Source organism: Larimichthys crocea, chromosome VIII, assembly GCF_000972845.2.
Source record: "Larimichthys crocea isolate SSNF chromosome VIII, L_crocea_2.0, whole genome shotgun sequence".
Taxonomy (NCBI): Eukaryota; Metazoa; Chordata; class Actinopteri; family Sciaenidae; genus Larimichthys; species Larimichthys crocea.
In genome coordinates this window covers 18,527,062-18,549,900 of record NC_040018.1, presented here as the reverse complement: position 1 = coordinate 18,549,900, position 22,839 = coordinate 18,527,062, and the positions used below count along the sequence as shown (strand labels likewise).

The 22,839-nt window shown below is 38.5% G+C and overlaps 1 long non-coding RNA gene across 1 annotated transcript in view; it reads left to right on the top strand.

The window, feature by feature from the left end:
- The window catches only part of LOC113746352 (uncharacterized), a 29,001-nt gene extending 6,748 nt beyond the window's left edge, over positions 1-22,253 (top strand). Inside the window, exon 3 of the long non-coding RNA XR_003462784.1 lies at positions 22,000-22,253. This is a non-coding gene — a long non-coding RNA (uncharacterized LOC113746352). The remainder of the gene's footprint in view (positions 1-21,999) is intronic.
- Positions 22,254-22,839: the final 586 nt, after the last annotated feature.

Genomic DNA, 22,839 nt, shown 5'->3' with positions numbered 1-22,839 from the left:
CTGTGCTGGGCTGGCCTTCATTTTTGATGGCTCTATTTTCAACAAGGGGGACTAGTTCTCTCCCTCGCTGTGTGTGTGTGTGTGTGAGTGTGTGTGTGTGTGTGTGTGTGTGTGTGTGTGTGTATGTGTGTGTGTGTTGCCCTTTCTTTCTATGTCTCCAGTGCTTCAGATACATAGTAAAAGCTATTAAAATTGAAATTGTTCTAGGGGCAGTGAGCGAACGGGGGAGAGAAGCGACGCACTCAACCCCCATGACAGACTGTTTAATAATGGGTGGACTGTGTGTGTGTGTGTGTGTGTGTGTGTGTGTGTGTGTGTGTGGGTGTGTGTGCGAAGTGAGCCTATGACCCAACTGGCAGGCCTGGTGTGAATATTTCTTCTTATTTCCAGCTGCTGTCTTTGTAAAAAAAAAAAAAAAAAAGCCTTTTAGAGACATATTAAAAATTTGAATTTTGTCTCTGAAAAGTTTTACCACATATGGAGACTTTAACATGACTTCTTTTTGTCTTCTTAACATAATACTATAATATTGTTACACCACAGTCCACTGCATGAATACCTGTACTTCGTTTTACCTTTGATTTTCACTGTAAATATTACAATTAATTACAATATATATATAGATCAAATATTTATATATTATATATATATATAACCAAAACCAAACAAATACAGTTAAAAGTTATAGCAGAAACAGTAAAGATCACAGTGTTATTTTAATTTTGTGACATTACAGGTACAAGTAAGCCTCCCTCCCTCCCTCCCTCTCTGTGGTCAGTGGTGGGAGGTGAGCATAGCAGCAGAAAGCTTTGACCAGCACAATGACCCCGTCGCGAGAGAAAGAAGAGCCGGGTTTCAAATAAAAAAAGGCAAAAAAAGTGCTCTGGGGCGCTACCTCAGTTGCCTGTTGAGGTGATTTTGTAATTGAATCTGTCCACATTTTTTCTTCTGTAAATTAAGCAGCTGCTGGTTCACTGACAATAAAACAGAACACACCACGGAGCTAGGGAAAACAATGATTTTGAGAAGGCTGAAAAACACACGCACATCAGGAAATGGAAGAATGAAATGGGCAAACTCATTCATCACTTTAAAAAATAAAAACAGGCTACTTGTAGAGCTCGCAAATAGAAGATCAAAACTAAAGCAGGTGCACTTAGGCCATGGCTCATTCACTCAGCACAGACATAATATGTACCGCCGTGACACACACACACACACACACACACACACACACACACACACACACACACACACACACACACAAAATCTATTCTTACATGCGGTTTGGTGCAGTCCACAAATTTAATATGATACAACTTCTCTTTGAAACTTTTATCTAAAACCAGTTGTAAGCACATTAAGAGTAAGTGATGTAAATTCACCACTTTCAACCTGATATAAATAAAATATACATATATTATATTATATATAGTATAATACAAAAAGTACCTATTTCAGCCATTTCAAGTTTTTTTCCCCCATCTGATATATTCCAATAGAGACACTTCAATGTAACAGCAGCATATCAAAGTTTGTGAGTTATATTGTAACTTTATTGTAAAACATACTTTCCTAGAACCCAATCATTAAATGTCTTATACTGAATATAATTCTTTGGAGTATATGGACTTTATAATGTATAAAATTCAGTTTACCTATTTATATATAGTGTGCTGACACTAATCAAACATCACAGTCATTACTCAGTGTGTACCTCCCCTTGAGCGTGTTGCTGAGTCTAAAAATGTTTGTCTCTTTTAAAACCAGCGAATGGGAGTAAGGGATTTGAGTTGCAGCTGGGGTGGTCCACACAGGACCTGTAGATGGCGCTGTACACCAGGAAATGACACTGGACTTTGATGGAATGCGGACTGTAGCGCAGAACAAATGTGTGCGTGTGTGTCTGTGTGTGTGAAAGTGAGAGGGAGAAACAGAAAAATAGAGCAAGAAAGATGGAAAGTGTGTGTGTGTGTGTGTGTGTGTGTGTGTGTGTGTGTGTGTGTGTGTGTGTGTGTGTGTGTGTGTGTGTGTGTTAGAGAGAGACAGAAAGAGAGAAAGAGGGAGAAAGAAATAGGGGGGTAGAGAGAGGGAGAGAGAGAGAGGTGTACAGTACCTGATGTTACAGAATAGTCTAATGACCGTCCTTCTTTGTCTTTGAGCTGGCAGACAGAGTCATCCAGCACATTCAGCACCAGAATAGCTACAGAACAACCACGCATAAAGTGAAGTTATAAACAAAAAAGAGCACACTAGATCATTGAGACAGGCAGAGCCAGGATGACATTTTCCTTCTGATAACTGCAACCTCTCACATAATTCACTGATTCATCCAAATGCTTGGTCTGTGAGCTCCTGTGGGTTCAATTACATTTGAAAGGTGTTGTTTTGCTGCTAAACTTCTATTAAGTATGTGGTGGTAAATGGAACAAGATGAATATGTAACAATGTAACAGGTTTTCATCTGGCATCACATAAAACAGGCCTACAGATAGAGGTGATGCTCAAAAATAATCAGTGTTTGATATTTTCCTAATAATCAAAATGACTTGTTTTTATTGAAACCATAGCATGATGTAATTTCCATTATGCTGATTGCTATTTCCTCCTCTCAGTAATTATGGAGTAATTAGACTGTAATTAAATATGAAAAATGGTGAATTATGACTTGTTCTACAGGAAATACTAATACGGGAAAAATGTGGGACAGGTGGTGTATTTGTCTTATGGTGTCACCACGTCAGTGTGATTAGTAAATTCAGTCAAGTTCAGGTGAATAATTGGCCTGGTGGTAGCGAGCAGCTGTGTCACGTTTTGGTACCTGTAGTTACGTTGTAATTACACTGTAATTATAGAAAATAATTGCTGTGTTACTCATACAAAAAATAATTAATTCTTTGTCATGTTGACAATTATTTTTTTAAATTTTAAAAGAATATATCACAAGCTATTTCCTCTTTATAATAACACACACACCGTGAATATATATATATATATATTATTTTTTTTCCAATATATGACTGCCACACTGTGATCTACTGAGTCACATGAATGTCATATTGTTTTCATGCAGCTTTTGAATAAAGATGTTTCAGGGTCAAATCTGTTTATTATTGTGTTAGTGGCAATGACATTCATCTGCCTGGGATTCCAGTCTATAAATAGAAATACAGATGTGACCAAAAAACATGCAGAGTGCTGTGATCTTGTGAACAATGACCTGCATGTTGCAGAAGCATGATTGTACAACCAAAGTGTTGGAAATTAAAAAAGGATTAACAATTAAAAACAAAAAGACACACAGAGATTATAAATGTATTATAACAGTTTTTCAGCCACATTACTAACATGAATATGCATAGTTAATAAAATAAATACAGATATTCACTGGAAATGTTATTCAAATGCATTCTAAAAAATCTGATCTATAATTTATATTTTTAGCTGACTTGGTCTCCGTGAAGTGAATACAGCTCAAATCAGATGATTGAACGCCTGGCTGATGCACAGATTGTGTGAAAAAACACTCAGCTGAATGTCAATCATGCTGACTTTTTTAAAAATTTCTCAACATTTGGTTTGAATAAAATATACATATGCAGAAATTATAGATGTTAGATATTTTGCACTTTAAGAGTTTAGCTACTGATGCAGAAAAAAAATGCAGAACACTTTTGGTCACATACTGTCTTACTGCCGACAGTACAGTTATGATGCATGATCACGTATGTCGTAACTTGTGGTGAATATAAAAAAGAGCACTTGACAATGACTCAGTCTTGCTGTATTGATGGATTCTATGTTTGTTTAATTAAACTTTTTTGAGATGTATTTTCTATGCTGATCTAGTTAAAAAACAGGAAAAACAGATGAGGTTTCAGACATTCAGAATGGTTAAAGTCAAACTCATCTTGCTTTCCATCTTCTCATAAATTGTGTGATTAAAAATATTTAAAACAGTGTCAACAAGGGAAACATCCCCATACTTCCAATTATTCTTCTAATTATAGAAAACTGCGTATACATATTTTTCATCATACTTTATATAATACAGCTGCTATTATGTGATGTTGTGTGTGTCCACTGAACCAAAATTGTGCATTTTTAATCTTTCATTCTTATAGAGTGAAATATTTCATTTTCTGCCTCCAGGGAGGTCAGAGGGAAAGGTTAAACTATAAAATGGCACCCATGGGAAGCAATGAGGGTCCAGCTTCTTGCAGAAGGGGACGTGAAACCCTGTGTCTGTAAATAGAAGCTCAACTGCCCAATTTTACATATTTTTTTGTGACATGTTTGTAAAAAAAAAAAAGAAAAGACATGCACAGAAAAAACTTTTAAAAGCAATGTTGCATATATGTGCATAATTTGTTAATAATTGTTTTATGTTAATTAAAGACATACTATGTGCCCCAGACAGTAATAATGTGCAGCAGCGCCAAAAAAGTAGTTATTACATTCATGTAAAAATGAGAAGATTTCCATCTTTATCTCCTATTGAATGACTTCATGCACATTCCGACTAAAGTGTGTTATATTTTTAATTTCCTTCATCTTGTTTATAGTTCAAACAGGCTTTGACTTGACCATCATCACCTTCATACCCCCTCAAGGTGTCTCTCACATATAAGGACGCGCATACACACACATGCACATACGCGCACACATGCACACACTACAGGCTCTTTAGCACTCACCATTTTACTGTTCAGCATGTCCCACTCAGCAGTGTATGAAAATAAAGGCAGCGCCCTTGACAAAGAGTCAGTATTGCAAGCCCGCTTTCTTGTTACGTTCGAGTTTTCTGATTAGATTCTTTGTTCATTCCCGTTTTAGCAAAACTACTAGGATGTTCATAAACAGCTGTCATCACGTGTTAAAAGACATAAAAGTAGAGCGTAGTGTTGAAGTCACATGTCTTTGTCGTTTTCATAGTTGAAACTGAATGTAATCTTTCTTTTTTCAATACAAACTGAGAGAGCTTTATTCATTTTCAATACCACAATAAGTATATATATCGTCGCTAAATCGAAGGCCTAACTCAACCCAAAATTATATGATTATTATAACTGTTACTTTTATTAGTTGTAGTGGTGAAATTACAATTAGTATTAGGTGTGCTTCCCACATTATAAGTTATAAATTAGACGATAAATAAACTATTTCTCTATCCGTGAAATTGTGGTATTTTTTTTTTTATTATTTGCATCTTGTTTGCATATTACATTAAATTATATTGTTTTGAACGTTTCATTTTCTATAGTATTAGTACTATTGGTAGTATTTAGAACTAACTAACTAAGTCATTATTATTATAATTTTTAGATTTTAGATTTGACTCTAATCTGCTTTACTATTTACGACATGTTTCATGAATACAGACATGCAGCTGCATGCACTCTTTCTCTCCTCCTCTCTGTCTCAATGCTCTGACTTTGTTGTGTGCGTAATAGTTCCTAACGGTTACAACTAATGAATTGACCAGCCTCGGGGAGGTATATATAAACCTATTAGCTTTAATAAAGTCTGAAGGTGTAAAATTACTCTCTGAGGTATTTCACGATACACTTAGTACTCTCCTCAACCTAATAATACCAGCTTCTCTTCCAGGTACATTGCCGTGCTCTTTGATTGCATTCTGGGGTCTGTCTGTACAATTATTTTCAATTTAACCACTTAGAGGACAGTGGAGAGGGAGAGGGAGGAGAAAGAAAGTGTGGGTGAGATGTGCTGTCTCCCTGCTTTGAGATGCACGTAACCTCAGAGTCAACTCGGAAACGGAGAGAGATGGAGGCAGAATTGGAGAGGGAATGACAGAAATCGAACAAATAGAGGGAAATGGAGAATAACAGAGAATGTTGAGGGGCCGATGAGGGGAGAATGTGACAATGGACAAACAGACAGAAAGAGAGAGAGAGACATGGAGATATGACTTCCCTCCAGTTAGCTGAGTATGTGTATGTGTGCTCATTTGGCTGCCTCCTAATCCCTGATTCAATTTCCAGCCTTTAAACATGACGAATTACATTCCTGTCCTCACCTAATGCTTTTAACACATCCCTATAAGAGGCCTTAATCAGGTGAGATGGGCCCCAATGCTGCTGGCTGTATATACACACACACACACACACACACAAACGCACACACCTACACACACATAGGCTGATTAGCCTAGCCACGGTGCTAGCCACCCTGGATAAGCCACCAGGTGGATAATGTGCTGCTTTAGCGCCTTAATTACGCCATAATCTGTTCAGTGCCTCAACCCCCTGCACAGAAGGACAGAGAGAGAGAGAGAGAGGTGGAGGTGGGGGTTGGATGGAGGTAAGGGGGACTGAAAGACGGGACAAGAGAAGAGCGGGTGGTGGGAGAGAGGGAGTTGGGAGAAGGAGAGTAAAAGAAGCCCGGAGGCACTCTGCTTCTTAAACCATCCTCCTCCCCCCCTCATCTCATCCCTAAACTATCTCTGCTGTGTTTCACCTGCTTGTATTGTTTTATTCCTTCCTCTACTACTTTTCTTACATGCTTCCTTTTCCCTAAATTATTTCGTACACCCACCCCAGAAACACTTTTGAAATTGTTTTGTTGCCACACACAACTCTAAGTATGAGTCTCTGGCCGGTCTCTTTCTTTTTCTGTTTCCTGTGTGTCTTGAAGCCCTACTGTATTTTACGTCACCCTCCTTCTCTCTTTCTTTTCATCCCTCCAACACCCGCCTCCCCTGGCCGTTCTCCCTCCATCCACCTCTCTCCTTTAGTTGCTGTGTGTCTCAGTATCTCGGGTCCTCCTGTACCCTGTACCTGTCACTGTGCGCAGCCCTTTGACAAATCACGTGAAGGGCAGACTGAGTTTTGTAGGACGAGACAAAGCTTAAACATATGGCTGCCGTGTCCCCAGGTGCTCTGCTGTGTGCTGTAGCAAGTCCCTGGGAGTCCTTATATATAACATTAGCTACCTGTCTGTCTACCAGGTTAGCTGCCTTTCTGTCTGTTTCTGTATGTTTGTCTGTCCACATATTTCTGACTGTCGGTCTGTTGGAGATGCAAAATCGGACTGTGAGCATTACAAGTGTTTTTCTTCAACCTTCTGTCTGTTTGGATAAGTTTCTGCCTTCATGACTTTTTCATTGGTTTTTCAACCTTTAAAGAGATTCAATTCATTTGTAAAACATTGACATTCATATTATAAAAGTAATGTGGCGCTGCACTAAACCCTAACTCAAAAAAACAGACAAAAATAAATATATAGCTGAAATTTTTGCAATATAGGAAATGTTGGAACACATATTAAAAAATGTCAAGATAAACAAACTCACAAATTTGTGAGGTGTTTTGCCCTTCACAAGTCATCAATAGACATCAGCAACAGTTGATTGGAGTCTATTTTTGTGGCTGACACAGCGGCTAGTTTGACAGAAATGTATGCTGTGTGTGAAACTGAGAGAGGATAAAACAGACATATGGCAGAGCTACAAATGATCTTATATATGCGTTATAAGATAAAGTCGGGCCGAACAGACCAATTTAAAACTAGTGACCTGACAGGACAATGGATTTTTATTTTTATTCATTATGCCATTCATTGTAGCATTGGAAATGTTATAAGAGTTGATTATCATTTTTCCAAGCACTTCCCAAAGCTTGCTTCCAGGAGATTTAAAAATTTTTTTAGGGCAACTGGACATGAATCATAAGTCATGAATTTGTTAGTTTTGGACAAATAGTTTATCTGTGTAAAGGAGGAATATTCTACAATAACAATGGATGCAATGCCAAACTGTCAAAGCCTCTTTGGGCTTGTTGAGCGGTAAAAGTGAATAATTTGTGTGAAAATTCATATACATTTAAAATATTTTTTATTTTATTCAACTAATGCATCTTGTCCTGGGAGAATTCTGTTGAATTTACTTTTACTTTTATTTGATAGTAATATAGTTTTTACCAGTGCATCCTGGTGATGAGGTACATACACATGAGCAAATCATATCCGTTTTTCCCACTAATGAAGATGAAGTGTGAGGGGTTTTCTCACTTCTCTTGATAACCCATTTAATGCTAATTAGCCACTAAACCTCAATTTGTGTCATATTATTTATTATTTTGAGTTTTTTCCTTTCTCCCCATAATATCAGGCACGACAGGAGAATAATTATATTCCTTTTACTCAACACATTAACCTAAATCTCCCAGTGAAAGATTTACCACAACACATTTTCACACACACTTTAGCATATGCTATTTTTTTTTCTATATTACAGCAAGAATGGATAAAATGATATGTATTATAACAAATGTGCAATGTAAAAATGAGTGTTTAAGTATCTTTTAGCTGATTGTTTTGACAGTAAAGAAATGTATTTTGTTGCAGGAGTGCTTTAAGATTATATTTCTAAGGATGGTTAAAAATAGGTAGACTACATATAGAAAACATTTATTTGAGTATTGTTTTAGGAGCATTTCATATCATAATGTCCACTTGCTGGAGACCATTGTAGGTAAGCTGACCATTAGGGTACAGCGGAAGTAGGCGAGCATGGGGGGAGTTATATCACAGGTGAAATTCCAGCATGGATGAGTTAGACTTAGTGTTAATTATACCCAGATGCCGAAGGTGAGCCTAAGGATGTTACACATAATCTGCAAGCTATGTAAAAGATGTGTGCCAGTGAACATTGCAAATATATTAGCACAAAAAAAAATCTATTTGGCCATGTCTCCTTGATTCAAACAACAGCCCTCTTTTAAAAAGTCTGCATGTCTGTGCTTGGTGTGACACTATCACATCATCATATAGTGTTTATCTTTAATATCACAATCCAGGTCATATAACACTATAACTATATATCATATAACTAAGACACTACACTTATGGAACACAGAGTAAAGTTCTGGGAGCAGGCATATGGAGAATGGAGATGCAGGGTGACAGATACATGGAAAAAAAAAAGAGGGCAAAGTGGTTTGTAATTAAGGATTTAAAATGTACTCGTCGCTTGTGCTGATTAATGGGGCTCAGTCATCCTTGCAAAGCAGCTGGACTCACAAAAAAAGGTGTTTTCTCTCTTCTCCCAACTGGCTTTGGTAAGAGTTTGACTATATTATATGGTTCGTAGATCTGATTGGTTGAAGTTCGCCCACAGTGATAGACAGATGGTTCACCCAGGCATCTAGCCTTGTATTTTCTGAAAGTGACTGCCATTCTCCAAACGGTTTCCAATGACAACTTTCTAGGCGGTTCTGCCGGACATGCCGTTCCACCAAATCATCTCTGAATACAATGATTGAAACATTTAGACCCAAAAGTTAGTTAGTTATGGTCGGCATAAGAAGAAACAAACCATGATTATCCCTTAAATCATCGACATATGATCTAAACACCAATTGGTACTAATCTAATTTTAAAATCATTTTTTTTAGATAAATATCAGTGTCTAATGGTAGCCATCGTTGAGGAATGGCCAGCAGTAGCTGAACAATGATTGTTAGAACATGTGTTAGGTTACTCTTACAGTAAACAGAAGATATTGTGGTACCATGCTTTCTAATGAACAGTGCATATGCCATGTCAAAAGTATTTAACACAATCCTGTGCCACTAAAAAAATACATTATTATACAAAAATTAACTTGGCTTTTTGATGTACTACTACTGTACCACTCCAGACTTGAGACATTGTGACTAGGTGTGACCTTTGAATGTTCTACCTCTGCTATATCTGACATCTGAATAAGTACTGAGTTTGTGTGAGATAAAACTGAGTGGTTCCAGTGTGATGAGCTATCAGCACATCAAGACTAAATTAAAGTCAAATAATAATAAGATAATTAATTAACACTGGTCACACTGTCAAGTACAGTAAGAGGTTTTTATTACTCCATCAGATTTATGACCATCCTGCTAATGTTGACAGCCTGTCTGGAGTGATCACCCACTAAATGCTGCTGAAACTACTACTCATAGATGTTTCCATCAACATTATTATTATCAACATTATTATATATTTATTATATTAGCTGGTAAATATCCCACTTGGCTAAATACAAACAAGCATGCATAATGCACCAAATGCAAGAGTGTAGATCATGAAGTTCTGATTCTTAATCACTTGGATTAATCAATAATTTTGACAGCACTATACTGTATAGTGTTACATAGCATACAGTAGCATGTATAGCATTAGAATACTTATAGGCATATAACTACTCATCATATACTCCGCTCCATGAAACACATGTCAATGCCCAGTAGCAGACATATACAGTATGGTTCTTTAATGTATTTGCATTATACTAAAATGCATTCATTTTCATTGGGCATATATGAGGCTGAAACCCAAATTTTTCAACATTACCATTTTAATATAACATTATAGTCATTATGGCTTTAGAGAAATTATGTTTTTTGGGGGGAGGTCATGTAGTGCACTATAGGCCTATAACATTTGATGGCTTTTTTTTTCTTTCTTTACATTACTTTTAGACTTTAAGTACTTTTGAAGCCAGTACTTTTACACTTCTACCTGAGTAAAAAGCTTGAGTTGATACATCAACTTCTACAGAAGTCTTTTTAAACCCTAGTATCTATACTTCTACTTGGGTAATGAATGTGAATACTTTTGACACCTCTGATAGATAGAAATGGATAGAAAATGAAAAGTTATAGGCAGTAGATGAAAGAGAGAAAGGCCATGCTTGGCAATGTCCTACAAAGTTTTAAAGTTCTTTCCTTTTTCAAACTTTATGTGTATTTGCTGTCATGCAGAATAATTTTGGGCTTTGCTCGTCTCCGGGGCAATGGCCTCAGGGGCAGGCAGACCCCCATGGGGGACAGGTGTCAGGCAGGTGTGTATGCACGTGTGTGTGTATGAGAATGTGTGTGTGTGTGTGTGTGTCAGTGAGTAATGGCGCTATCAACTGGCCTCCACGATCCATCATGCGCGTCCCTGGCCTAGCACCTCTAGGGCCGCAGCACACATGCAGGCACACACATTTAAATGAGTGAACACACACACATGCACCTATATATGCACATAAATACACGCCTACATAAGCAGATGTACTTAAGCATGAAACAATCAGATGCTGCAGAAATTGCAGCAGTTTTTTTCTTTCACTGCAGAGACACAGTCACACACACACGCTGTTCATACACTGTATACAGAGTGCGTCCACCCTATTAAGACTTAAGAAAGTTAAGAGAAAGTTTCAAGATTGTTAATAAAAAGTTTTAGTTGCTACAAAAACTGCATCTCCATCAGCAGAGGGCAAACATTTCAAGAGGTTGTCTAGATTTCAATCAGCCATCATGGACACTTGCTGCTTCAAAGGCCAAGCTACTAAAAACTTAATTAAACACTAATCACAAACTCTGTTGTATTGTTTAGTTTGTTTGAGTATGAAAAGAGACTCACTGCCATACATCGCCCTCCACTTACTGATATTTTCTCTCAGTTCGTATTTTTTGGTCTCCTTTGTTTCCTGTCTTTGCTTTTCTTTTCTCTCTTTGTCCTACCAATTCGTCATCTTCCTTCATGTAGCAGAAAATCTTTCTGAACAAATCACTCTGTTCAGTTATTATCTCAACGGGGGAGGGTGGTATTATAATTAACAAAACAATAAAAGTTTATTAATGAACATTAAAATGCAAAATAGCAGGAAGAAAAGACGGTGGGTGCTATCAATCAAAAAGAAGTGACTCCCTCGCTTTTTTGAGTCTTAATTAGCCGTCCGCTCATTAATGGGATGAGTGTGTTTGTGTGTGTGGGTGCAGGGGAGGTTACAAAAGGACTTTAATTGATCAGTGGCCCCTAAATGGGCTATCAGCAAGTTGGAGACAGAAAAAAAAATGTAATTTATAGAATGGTGTCAGTTTTATTTCCAACCCAACTAATTATAAGTGCAGCTTTTTACTTGGTTGAAGACCTCGTCCTGTAAGCCGAAGGCAGTGGGAACAATAACCTATAGTAGGTTCGACTGCAAATAACCATAGCAACAATACTGATGCTTTAACTCACTAAAAGTTCAGCTAACTGAGGGATAAAAAACCAATAGATTTCCTGTTTCCTTTCGTTAATAACATGTTAGTGTTTCAATATGTATAGTAGAAAATAATGGACTGAATTTATATGCCTAAACCAGGTCCATTGTTTTCTATAATAAGATATGTTGTCTTGCATTATTGTTTACATAAACTGCCCTAGAAATCCCAGTCAATGCCTTTTCTTGTAGTGCCGTTTTAGCTTGTATTTTCATCAGTCGTAAAGTGAATGTGACCTACACAGACATGCAAGAAGTAAATAGACACGTTTAATTTGAATGTGTCTATTTACTTCTTGCATGTCTGTGTATAGCTTTCCATGTTTAGGCTACTCATTATTTTGTAAGCATGTGATAATGGATTTAAATAAGCTACTTAAAGGAAAGGTTTGACATTTTAGGAAATGCACGTATTTGCTTTCTTTGGATTAGGAGATTTATACCGCTGAAGCCATCGCCAGCAGCCGGTTAGCTTAGTCTAAAAAAAAATCAGAGACGTGAAACAGTGAGTCTGAATTCAGACACCTCTTCTCACTTCTGGCTCGCTAGCTTAATTGGCCACTGACCAGAGCTATCTTAGTTAACCTATCCATTGCTGGGCACCAGCTGCTTCTGATACGCTTCAACTCTCCGGTCCTAAAGCTACAAGGGTGGCTAGCTATTACCAATTTTCTCTGAGCTTTTGGAGGAAGCTTCAGCTGCTTCATCTAGGCGGGAGACAAGGAGGAGCTGGCCAAGAAAAGCCACAATGATGGCTGTCAGTCAGCGGTATTATGCCCTAGCCAACAAACTTTGACAGGACAGGACAATGCCCATGGGCTCCCCCTGTACAATGAAAGCTGGATGTTGTTACGTTTTCCAGTGACTCTCAGTGTGAAGGAGGCCAATCAGTGCTGGAGACAAGCGGCAGAGTAAGACCACCAAGATGGCCGATGCTATTAGCCCCAGTAAGCAGAGACATAATCTGAAAGGAACAGATCTGACAGAAATATACAAGGCAAGCTCCGAAGGCTTTCACCCCTTCGTTAAAAGGCAGGTTGTAAATGCCAGGAAGATTGTACACGGTACCAGAAACAACATACTCTATCTAGTGTTCATCATAAACAGCTGACTGACCAGATCTTTCAGATCAACAGATGTGAACCAGTAATCCTGGCACACCAAATATAGTGGGATGCATGCGTGAGCATCCTAACTTGGATTTTCTGAGGTATTTATGGGGAGCCAGTATAGTATTCAGTATTTCCTTCTACGTATTGCTTTTTTCAAATAGCAAGAGTATTTAGTCTTATTGAACGCAAGATACTATGCCTGAGGTCTCTGGAGCAGAAAACTCCAGCAGTCTCACATAAATTATCTAGAGCTCTTAGTGGTATTTTTCACAATTTTCACATTTTACAATAAAAAAAAAAATCTGCAACATTTACATTAACTGTGTTTTATGTCACCTTATCTATGCGTGTGATCTTGATGACATCATGTTCTGAGTAAAAAATGTTTCATAAAGATGACATCATAAATTAGACTGTTAACTTCGTGAGCCCAGACTAAGCCCTGATGTGGTCATCGCTGAACGTCTGTAAAGGAGGAATGTGCACAGAGACAGAAAATCCTTGTCCGTGTGGGTGAAGGTAACGCGTGTGAAGGGTTCGGTCTGACTAAAATATGGGTTTGGGAGGGCGAATGAAGTGATAAAACAGTGTTCCAAGTTTTTTTCATAACTTACGGAGACACAGAAATGTGTATTACTCCACTCCATTTTGTTTCCCCCCCTCCCCGTCGTTCTCCCTCAGACACTCACACATGCTGGTTACAGCAGCGCTGCACAGGAACAAGTGCATCCAGTGAGGGCACTGGTACTGTGCTCGAAGCGCATCGAAATAGGTTAAATCCCGGAACTGTGGACTTTGTCCTTTTTCTACACGGTGAAAAAAAGACACTAAGGACCTACAAATGCAGGCTCCTATTTTGTTCGAATTCACTGTTAATATGTGAAGGATGGAGGGTTTGTGTGCATGTGCATGCGAGAAGCTAACTAGTCATTAGTAACAACTAGTCATAACAGAACAATGATATGCATAACTATGTTTTCATTATCATCACTAGATGCCACTAAATCCTACACACATTTAAATATTCATCTGTAAATCTCTAGAGCACCTGTTGGATTTTATTCTGAGTGATTGAGAATGGGCCAATACTATTATTTGATATAATATGATGTAATTTTTTTGTAAACCAATAATTATCTGTGTACATCTATGCATGTTAAATCTGGGGTTGAGTGGCTCAGGGTGCTATGATCCTTTGAGGAGGTCTGAAAAAGTTTGTGAACTAATGGTATAAAACGTTGTGGGACTGTTCTAAATCATTGCTTCTCTCGGGTTAAATTTACATTACACAAAACATTACTGCGGAGACGGTGGTTGTGAGATAAGTGCAGAATATCACAAGCATGTCATGCACCAGTAAGACACAGGCTGTCCTGATGAAGCTATATTTAACAGTATACTTTGAACCAATCAGAAGCTGTCTCCTTTTTTTTTCCTCCTATACTTCTAACACATACACACAGGCACAAGAATTCACACATTATTACACCAGCACAGACACACCTGAACACATATACAACCCAGCTCGATTTATAATAGTTGGCATGACCCTGTGCCCCCTCTCGGGGAGGAACTAAGAGAGTTCAAATCGTGGCCTAATTACGCCCCGCTCCGCTTCGCTCCCTCCGCCCTGTGCTCTCAGAAAGTAGAGCGCATTGCTGCAGCACACACATAGGCACCAACACGCACACATGCTCGGCTTTCAGAACAGACGGTCTGTTTCAGAATGAACTCCCCTGTTTCTATCATACACACACACACCCACACACACACACACACACACACATAATCTTACACACACAGTTGCAACTGTTCCTTTCCCACCTTGCCTTGTGTGGCATTCTATATCAATTATACACACCAACATACACACACACACGCACACACAGTTGTTGGGTCAACCTACATTTTTCTCTCAGTGAGACCCAGTCACTGTACTGGGAGTTCAGTGCAAATTCAGATGCTTGAGAAAAAAAGGTCAAAAAAAACAAACAACAAAAAACATGAGTGATACTTGATAGTGATACTAAATTTATAGACCAATAAATATATTATAAAATGCAAAGAAAAAAAAAAGTTAACCCAATATCAAATAACCATCTGATAGCCATGGTTTGGTTGGTTCGCGATTTGAAAAGGCAAAACCTAAAGATCAATATCAGTCTTTACCTTGCCATCAGAACAGTGGAGTTGCTATTATTATTTGCTTTTTTTTATTTTTTTAAATAAAAAGTAATTTATCATTATTTTGTATTCAGGGCCGGTCCTCTGATGGTACTATGACATGCATTTCACCTTCAATTTAATATTTTGCACCTTTCGAATAATAAATACCAAGCACAAGGTGGTAGGTGCACAGACTGTTTGGGCCATGTGAAAATTTTATTTTGGTTCATGTATGTGCAGCAGCTCAAGGTGCAAGGACTGGGTGAAGGTGAATATAGATTCACAAGTGTGTAATTATCCAGTCACATCACTGGTCTCATAGCTCTGAAACAGCTGTGCCAATCACAGTGAAACCTGAAACAAGCTTTACCTCAGGAAATGTCTGGGTGCTTCAGAGCATCACAACATGACCACAAATCTGCACCCAAAGTATGATTTTCTATCAGGTAGTTAGAAATAAAAATAAGTTTGGTTTACATGATTATGTGGGACTAACGCTATTTTAGCAATAATGTGTCTCACTTTGTTTGAGCACATCGTACTTAATATTACACAATAGCATTTGCACTGCAATGTGTTTCAAGGACAAAACATGAGACAATACTTTAATACTTTACTTTAAGTTGGACTCTGGATGTCTCCTTAAGAAAAACAGAATACTGAGTGTCTGATGTGTGTAAAGGTCTGTATGGTTATAATATAGTAGCCTGGTGTAGATTTCAGACGATTTAATGAAGGTATACACAGTGAATCCTCCTGCATAACAGCCTTGTGCTCTGGCATGGCACTTCTGGGAGGTTGTGGATTTATGTAGTATGCGTCGTGCTGCCCTCAGATGCTGTAGGGATTTTATGAACTGAAGAAGAATCTTTTCATCCAGCAGAAGACACACAAGAGACAAAAAACCTAATTGTTTGTGTTGCTGGTTCATTTCAACAAAACCGAAAATCTGACATTCATATCCACTTCATGTTGGGTAAACATGAAGTGGATATGTAAACAACCAAGTGCAACACTATGGGGTCTTCTTGATGAAGGCCAGCGTTTTACCTCACCTTAAAGTGTGCCAGTTTAGAACAACGATAAACACTGTTTTCTAGTAAAACCCATCACACAAAGAATGAGGTACCAATGGGATGATCTAAGAAGTATTAATAGATCTATAAGTTTAAAAGATTAGATGTCAAAACACTGCCCAACATCTGATAATACTATGACACAGGATCCTACAACTCTCAAAAGTTACAGTATCATGATGCTGGGTGATGTTGTAATGCATTGCATGGGAAAAGGTGAGCCAGCAAAACTTCTGCAGTCTCATATTTTGTTCACAAAATCTTCGTGCCTCAAACTCTCCATGCCTCCGAGTGTTCTTAAAGTATTTTAAATAACTATTCAGCACTAGTAATAAAAGTTTTGCCACTAAAAGCACCAAGGACCCAATGTTTCTAGTACTTGACGGCTTACTGACAAGCTCCAGTTTTCAGGAAACAAAAACAAAATCCGAGTTCTGACTAATGTTCTTAACCATCAAAATGTAGTTGAAGGGAAAAAAAAATAGTAAAGCACTCCAGGCGAAAAATGTTCCAGACCTCTCAATGTCACAACTTTCTAGACACAAAGCTTGGTTTAGATCCCCTGACTGTGTTTGAGGATTGGAAAGCTTAAAGTTGTAAAAATCTGCCTGCAGAAGTTTAATTTTCATTCCCTATCAAACAGGCTCTCTCACACACACATACAGGAACACAGGTAATCTCTGATAGTGTGTGAGAGGAGAGCAGACCTGATGAAAGAGAACAGGAGTAAATTGGATGCTGAGTGTTTGATAACTCCATTTCTTCTTCTCCTTACATTTCTGCCATATGCTCACTCTTCCACCCGCCCGGGTTGTTCAGTGACATTCTGCAGCACTTTCCACATGTCCCTTGGTTCAAACAAAGATTACTGTAAAATAAAAATAAAAATAAAGTTACAGAGGGAGAATGAGGGAAACAGAAAACCAAAGCAGAGACTGAGATATGCAAGCGTTAATAGTGTATGTGCATGTGTGTGTGTGTGGGTGGGTGGGTGTGAGGTCTCGCTAGAGAGAGGGAGAGAGATTTGAATTGGCCCAGTGGAGTCGCAGCAACTCGACGGCTCTATTCTATTTTTGCCTTTTTTCTCTGGCCAGACCCACAGGCTTTTCCCACAGAGCTGCCACAATACATACAGTCCTACCTCCTCTATACATGTGTGTGTGCGCACGTGTGTGTGTGTGTGTGTGTATGTGCATGCCTTTGACCCGTCCTTGAGAAGATGTGGCTTCTACTAAAACTGCCGGGAGAGAAAGAAACAGAGAGAAAGACTGAAAAAGAGGAATAGCGGAAGAGAAAGAAAGAAAAAAAGAAAGAGAAAGAAAGAAAGAAAGAAAGAAAGAAAGAAAGAAAGAAAGAAAGAAAGAAAGAAAGAAAGAAAGAAAGAAACTTGACCAGTTATTTCTTTTCTTTGTTCACAGTGTATACTGCAGAGCTGAAAGTGCTGGGAACTACAGGATGCACAAGTATTTTTGGCCACACAAAAAAATACGATCACGGTTCTTTTAGTGACACTGAAAAGAGCAACACAGCTAGTTCAGACTACATGATTTATGAACAAACTTTGAAATAAACTATAAAGCACAAACATTGCTTTACCTACAAAGCATCAGTGACAAAACTACACTGTTGCCCATAAAGTTGGAATCATTTTGTTTTCAGACACATTGTTCTTTCTATTCCTATTTATACACATCAGGTTAATTGTGGTTTATTTTTCACTGTGACATATTTGGAAGAGATTGATCAATAAAGTTTTGAGAACATACACATTATCTATCAAGAATAAATCACATTGTCACAATCATTCCATGAGAAGAGTTGAAAATGCAAATCCAACTTTATGGGCAACAGTGTATTATAAATAATCAATTTGGATGTTTCAGGAGAGATGTGAAACCACACGTAAATGTTTTGTGCTGCTCAGATTTTAAGTAAGCAGAGCATTTCAGAAAGATTTTTTCAGTTAAGAGTCCCAAAGAAATCTCACAACTTGGGAAAAGAATTGTCTTTGATGGTCATCTATAACCTTCAGCTCAACTAAAACACTATCACTGTGCAACATGTCTGTTCCAGTACACTACTGTATTGATGACAGTCATCATAATTTGATTAAAAATATAGAAATATTGTCAAGTGCTCATTCAGTGGCATGATGTGACATTAAATAACTGTGGGGCTGTGGGGCAAACTCAGTAGTTTCTCAGCAAGCACCCAGAAGATGTTTGGAAATAATAGATATTGTCGTTTTACATATTACATTTTATTTTAGGTAAGTCATTCTTTTCAACTTTATTGTCTTTATTTCACCCCCAGCTCTAATAGGATTATTGAAACATTTACACTGACAATTTGATTGCTCTGAAACTAAATTAGCCAGTTGGCTAATGTTTAGAAAAAGGTGGATGAACATGTTTTGACCTCACTATCCATCTGCAGTCTTTTCAACTCTGTCTGCTGCTCCTCCTTAATTCTTTGCTGATACTGGCAAGATATTTTTCAGATTTCTCCTCCACTTCTTTTTATCAGTGTAGAGTTAATAGGAGCCTGCAGTGTAATATGTCCCTGTCTCATTTCACTGCTGTGCACTGCTTGACTACATGGTAATGCAATTGTTTCATGGACACATGCTTGCATACACACACTTTGTAAATGCAAAGCCTTGCGCACACACGCGCTTGTACACAAACACTCACACAGTCACACCAGTCACTTTGATGAGAATATCACAGGACAGATAAATGTGATTTGATTCTTTATACAAGCCTGCCTGTGACGTCAAAACTGACTGCAAGTGGAGCTGAGGATATGGCACATCACTCTGTGTGTGCATGTTTGCACTGTGCTGACATCTTACTTCAAGGAGCATAGACAGAGAAACTGAGATACAGTAAATGAATGGAAGACGAACAGAGGAAGGGAAGAGAGGTGAAGAGAGGTAAGGAGAGACACAGGAGAAGGAATAGGGGAGAGGACAGGAAGAGAGGTCAGGAGGAGAGAAGATAAAAAGAAAGGAAAAAATCTGAGAGAAGTGCAATGGCAAAAGTTTATGTATTGCGTGCAATCCTAATACAGCATGCTACATTGTTCGCATATATACAGTTGACTCTATGTCATTGTGGGTATGTGCACGTGTGTGCTTAACCTACTAAGTGGCCACTTCTAGAAAACAACAGTACAATGAATTAATACTTTTTTAAATGACTTCAATTACCTTTAAAAGGATAAATCAATAACTGCAATTATTCACATTGGACATAAATAGCACTCAACTGGGCAGGCAACATTAAACGCTGTGTGTTTATATGTGCTTGTGTGTGTGTGCATATCTGTTTAAGCACCAACACACACACACACACACACATATTTATTTGTGTGTGTAAATTGATTCTTTTGGTAATTTGGCATCCATTATAAATGCACAGCAAATGTCTTTTTAAGCTGTTGGGGGTAATTACTGTTTGTATTTGAGTGCGTATCAACCCCAATGGTGTGTGTGTTTGTGTGTCTGTGTGTGTGTGTACATGCTCCATTCCTAAGAGACGTTTTCTCCTGTTGAAAATCAACTGTCTATCTTTACAGTAGACTGCCAATATTTCAGTCTGCTGTGTAATGAATTATTTATTTAATATACTATGTGTGTGTGTGTGTGTGTGTGTGCCTAGAAAGGCATTCTGGTATTGATGTGCTTCAACCTTGACTCCTTCCTTTCCCACACAAACACATGTCTACAGTATACCTGAGTGGAGCAAAGCAAGGTGTAATGGAACTCAATTCATTGGGAAGCAGCACTGAGAAAAGATCACTCGTTACTTGTCCTGAGGTCAACACATGCATGCACGTACACAAGCACACACACACACCTGGCTGCAGGTGGCTGCTGGCATACATCGTGCCTGCCTTCGCTCTGAATCATGGCAGCAGATGCTTTTCCAATGGCACTGTGTGGCACAATAAGAGCAACATGACACTAATGCTGCTGGGCTGAGGGCTCAATTTGCAGCAGAGCCACCTGTGGCAAATCTGTATTTTATGTTAATATTTTTTTCAATTTTCAAAGGGGCTGTTAAATCATCACAGTATTACTGATCGGTCCACCCATACACGTGTTTTCACATTTTTTGCCTGATTTCATCAGTGCAGCCGGGTACTGACCACGCATTGACTGTCTGACAGTGCCATAGTCGTATTTGTTAGGGCAGAACAATTTACTCTTGACAATATTCTTATTGGTTCCTATGGTCTAATAACATAAATGTGTGTGTTTCAGATAACATACACATTAATAAATCAATACCAGAGTTAACATTTTAGTTAGTTTTTTTTTTTTTTGTCTGCATCTATTTTAAAATTAGAATCTATATCAAATACCTTTTTGTTTATTTGTTTTTTCATTATACGTTGAACAAATCGTTCTTTGCTGAACGATGTCATGTGTCATGCAGGTAGAAACAACTGTGCTAAAGCAGCAACTAAAATATACAAAGCGATTAAATAGGGCAAACTGTATGTGTTGTGTGGAAGTAGACGTAGGTCAGTATGTGACATCTGCCGAAAAGAGAACATCTCTGATCTCATCTGCCACAAAAATGACATGTGTTGGTCTGTGTGTGTCTGTGTGTGTGCCAGTCAGAGTAAGGGCCTGTATCACACTGCTGATGACCTGTCTGGTCCAGTCAGACCCCAGTGGGTGTGTGTGTCTGTTTCTGTGTGTGTTAAGGGGGGTGGGAGGGAGTCTTAAAATGTCACTTCCCTGAAGCTGCATCTTTGACCTGACGGAAACTTCAACACACACACATACACACACACACATACACACACACACACAAATGCACATGCATACGTTTTCTTGTTCTTTTTCAACAGACAGTAAATATAAACTCTAAAAGCAGCACATAGAGTCTTATAAGACATCGTCTCTGTCATACTAATGTGAGTTACATACATCCTGTATATCAGTGAATCAGTGGAAGTGTCTATGATGGTTACCTCTTACAGTGAGTAGTTTGGTGGAACACTCATCTGATTACCAGTGTTTTGGCAGGTAATGTTACATTATTGACACAGGTTTTGAAGAGCATTGATGTTGTAAGAGTAGTAGTGGGCTAATTGATCAACCACTTGCTTAATGCTGACAACATTAAGAACAGGTTAGAACTTCATTTACTATGATGCCCTGAACAACCTGACATCAAACACACCACCGCACACACAGACACATGGGGCAACCTAAGGGATTTGTATTTTACCTTTGACAATATATTTTTCGATGAAACCCTTTCTTTAAATTAAACAACTCAGCAATGCAACTGTGTTTAATGTGATCTTAACACAATCACCTTTACAATAACGTTGGTCTAAAATGAGAAAGTTGTGATTTAGATCACAAATGTCAGTACTTTTTTAAACTCGATGTTGAGACATATTTCGGTCACACTTTAAAAAAAAGTACTGAGGTTCAACGCCCTAAACATCATTGATGAAAGGAGGAACAAACTTTAACTTTCCTCTCTCTTTCTCTTTGATGTTAAAACAACTAAAAGCAACACTGTGCCTTGGTCTGCTATCAACCCCTCTCTCTCTCTCTCTCTCTCTCTCTCTCTCTCTCTCTAAGATGCCAGCCATAATGGCAGTGCCAGGCAGGTGATGGTGATGCCAAGCTGGAATGACATGCACGCACGCACACACAAGCAGACACAAACGTATCCCTACGGACGCTCTTAATTAGACTCCACCCGTCCCCCACGGTCCCTGTGGCAGGCGAGACAAAGGGAGGCTCACTCGTTTGGACGTGTGAGTGTGTGTCTCTCTCTCTCTCTCTCTGTGTGTATTGTGTGTTTGTGTCTGAGGGGCCTATCTTTAGCAGATGCTCATACCTCTCCCGTCTCTCTGTGTGCGGAGCAGTGGTGCTATCATTAAAGTGTCATTGAGAAGTGGCACCACTTAATTTTAGCTGCTCTCACTGGGGGCACTGGGGGAGACGCTGGAGACTGAGTAGGGAGGGAGGGATAGAGGGAGGAGAAGAGGGAGAAGAAATGGAGACAGAGAGGGAGGGATACAAAGGTTAGATGGAAGGGATTAGGATAGAAAAAAAAATCATGTAGGTTTAAGAGAAAAAGCAAAAGAGGCTGTACTATTTCCACAGGAGCAACAAGAGAAAAGTGTGTTTAGTTCAACATCTTGTATTCTTGTTTGTGTCTTTTGCTCCCGAACAACTTTCTGATGCGGCCTACTTTGTCAGTGATTGTAATGAAGTCTGTTCCTGTAATGGCATAGAGTCATCTTGATAAAATGGACAGAGAAAAACCTGACTATACATTTTAGAAACCAAATGTAGAAGAGGTGTCCTGATAGCTGTTATGTACCACTTAACAACAACATCTCTGGATCTATTCTAGCTGGGGGCAATTGTTGCATCTTATACCCCCCTCATTTCCTATCCTATACTTTCTAC